Consider the following 3,462-nt stretch of genomic DNA (forward strand, 5'->3'; position numbering starts at 1 on the left):
CTTATTAAAAAAAAACACTACTATTCTCTTTCAAACATTGGGATAGATGCAGTATGGGTTCATGAACTGGTTCCTGTTTTAGAATATAAATGTAAAATCTCAGTTTTAGAAAGTGACTTAGGAAATTAACTAAAATTCCATATTTTAATTTATGTCAGTCTATCTGACCTAAACATTAATCCATGAATCATGAATAGAGCTCTCCTTTTGCTAGGAGGGGTTTTGGGAAAATGGGGTAAATGTTATTGTAATTTTGTATAATAAAGATGTTATTTGCAGTCCTATAAAATACAGCCTGAATCCTACCATAGCAAAATAAACTTAAAAAAATTTTTTTTTGCACAGGCTTAACTATCAAAATGTACCATGGTGGTTGTGAACAACATTTTAAAAAATTGGCCAAGACTGCAAAGGAGACATTATCACCGACTGCCTCACTTTTAATAACTTGCTCCATTCCTCAACCCTTACTACTCCTTTTATCCTTCCCAGCACACCAGAGTTGTGCCTCTAATGATCTCACACTGCATAGTTACATCTTTTTTTACTTAATAAATTTGACACGTCACATTGTGTAAGTGCTCTATAGCCCCTGACTTTTATATGTTTGTATTCTGTAATATGATTGCCAATATAGTATACTTATCACATGACATAATTATACTGCAATATTTTATCTGTATTCATTATACTGCACATTAGATCTCCATGGCTTATTTACCACTTGTCATAAGTTTGCATCCTTAAATACTGTCACTCTAACTCCCCATCCCCTGGTAACCAACACTTTACTTTTGTTTTTTATAGGTTTAACTTTTTTAGATTTCACATATAAGTGATACCATACAGTACTTGTTTTTCTCTGTCTGATTTATCTCACTTAGCATAACGTACTCGAAGTCCATCCATGTTGTTGCAAATGGGAGGTACACTCCTTTCTCATGGCTGAATAATATTCCATTGTGCATATATACCACATATTTTTTCCTTTTTTAATGTGCTTTGGGAAATTCTTTCATGATTGAGTTTTTATTGGTTGTTCTGAGGATCGGTACAGACACTTCAATTTAGATCCACTGCCAAACACATGTGCTGAAAAATCTATAAAATCGTGTAGTTGTGATTCTTTTCTAAAAGTTATTCCAGTGACCTTCCAGCTTAAAATTTGGAAGCAAATTTTCCTAAAATAGTATATCAAGTACCAATATCTTTAAATGTTGATATGTGGGTTACACTGTTAAGTCCCATTAAATCACAATTTAATGTCATATACACTACATACTCAAATTTTCAATCCTGCCCAGCACATCAACAAAGAAAACTGGGCTATCACGACCAAGATGTTAGAGACTGCACAAAATTCTGACCAGTATAGTCCAGATCAAGGGATGGTTTTCTTTAGGAAACAATTCTAGCAAAACAACATGGGAATAGATATAATTTGAAATGTTCAAGACATATTAAATTCACGACTGATTCCAAATTGCCACTTAGTATGCCAGGTGTTATAGGATATAAAACTTACCCCATCCATGGATGTTAAACTGACATCCAAGATAATCAAAGCCTCCCATAATCGATATCCCACTATCTTCTGGTTGTACCAAAAAATAAACCAGCAAATGATTTCACTTAAGTGTAAAAAAAAAAAAAGCATTTACACTTAAAAATGGGATGAAGTGGGATTCCATCTTTCTTACAAATGGTATTTTTTAAATATTTTATTTATCTATTCATGAGAGACACACACAGAGAGAGGCAGAGACATAGGCAGAGGGAAAAGCAGGCTCCCTTCCTGGAACCTGATGCAGGACTTGATCCCAGGACACCGGGATCACAACCTGAGCCAAAGGCAGATGCTCAACCACTGAGCCACCAAGGAATCCCTCTTAAAAATGTTTTTAGAGTTACTAAAAAATCTTGTATTTACAAAATAGTTGATAAAAATGTTCCTCTGGATTGTGTAAGAAGGGAGACAGGGCCCACTGTTAAGACATGGTGTGTGACATTAACCAGAGTTGGCACCTTTCTCTCCTGATTCATCAGAGGCTGGACTCTCCTCATTTTAAGTTTCTCAGTTTTCTTCAGGTAAGTCTTCTTTTGTTTCTTGGTTAATCACTTCAGTCTGTTTTCCTTTTCCCCTGTTTTGTCTATGCTATTTTTGTCTGAAGATTTATCCTTTCCTGTTGCCTCTTCTGGCTCTATATTCACTTTTGCAGTAGCAGGTTCGACTGACAACCTTGAGGATCTCCTCTTGGGCTCCTCCTTCACTGCCCTGTCAGCACAGCTGACCCTCCTCTGGGGCATAGTGTTTGTGGGGTGGCAGGTGGGGAGAGTCTTCAGGAACCGGGGCTTCCTGGTGGCTGCCACTCCTCATGCTCCTCCCACCACTCAAGCTGAGGCCTGTTACCACATCTTTTTATCCATTCGGCCACTGATGGGCGTTTGGGTTGTTTCCATACCTTGACTATTGTGGATAAGGCTGCAATGAGCTCGGGAGTGGGGATATCCCATCAGAGTCCTGTTTTCATTTCGTTTTGGTGTATATCTGGAAGTGGAATGGCTGGATCATATGGTAGATTTATCTTTAATTGTTTGAGGAACCACCCACAGTGAATGGACCAGTTTACATTCTCATCAACAACGGTTTCCTCTTCAATGGCCTCTTTATCAACACCTGTTGTCTCTTCTTGATGATAAGCTTTCTAACAGGTGTGAGGTGATCTCATTATGGTTTTGATTTGCAGCACATATCATTCCTTGGGAAGAGACTCCAAGAGCCTTCTGATTTAGTGGTTGAATTAGTCTCTACAAAAGCCTGTACTTGTTCTGTATTCCTTACGTTTTTAGCATCAGAGAGAGCATCTCTTGTCACTGTTAAGGAGGAATGTACTTTTAAAAGACAAAAAAGATGAAGAGAGAAGAATCTGTGACACGTTTACTGCCATAGTCAAACTTGTACACGGGCCGTCTCGGATAGTCAGAGAAGTCAAAGAAGAAATTGGCCTTTCACATCCAAACTGTCTGTTTCCCATTAAATTTCTGCCTCTTCATCTCCCTTTTGTTTATGCCTCTGAAATTTCTTCTTGGAAGCTATTGATGTGGTGGTAAGAGTAAAAACTTGCTTTAAGCACTCATCATACAAATTAAATTTTAAGTAAAAGCAATTGGTATTGCTGCTGAGTAAGTTCTTCCTGTAGATTGCTCAGACACTCTGCAAAATTGCCTGCTGACCTACTCCATGGGCCAGAGATGCCAGTGGCCTGATAGCCAATAGTATCTATCATAGGTGACATTTATAATGGAGAGCTTGGTGCAGTTGTGCCAAAAGTACACAGCAACTGCAAGCAGGCTATTTGGGATGAGATGATATATATTAACTTATATGCTGCACTCTCATTTGAAAAATGAGCATCCTAAAGAAATAAAACACTCTTGAAAACCAAGCTGGAAAAAAATGAA

General features: G+C 37.8%; 1 pseudogene; it reads right to left on the reverse strand.

Annotated features, from left to right (window-relative positions):
- Window positions 1-2,008: 2,008 nt before the first annotated feature.
- On the reverse strand, window positions 2,009-2,307 carry LOC106558009 (annotated as a pseudogene).
- Between the last annotated feature and the right edge of the window lie 1,155 nt (window positions 2,308-3,462).

The sequence above is a fragment of the Canis lupus genome, chromosome 29, assembly GCF_011100685.1.
Source record: "Canis lupus familiaris isolate Mischka breed German Shepherd chromosome 29, alternate assembly UU_Cfam_GSD_1.0, whole genome shotgun sequence".
Taxonomy (NCBI): Eukaryota; Metazoa; Chordata; class Mammalia; order Carnivora; family Canidae; genus Canis; species Canis lupus.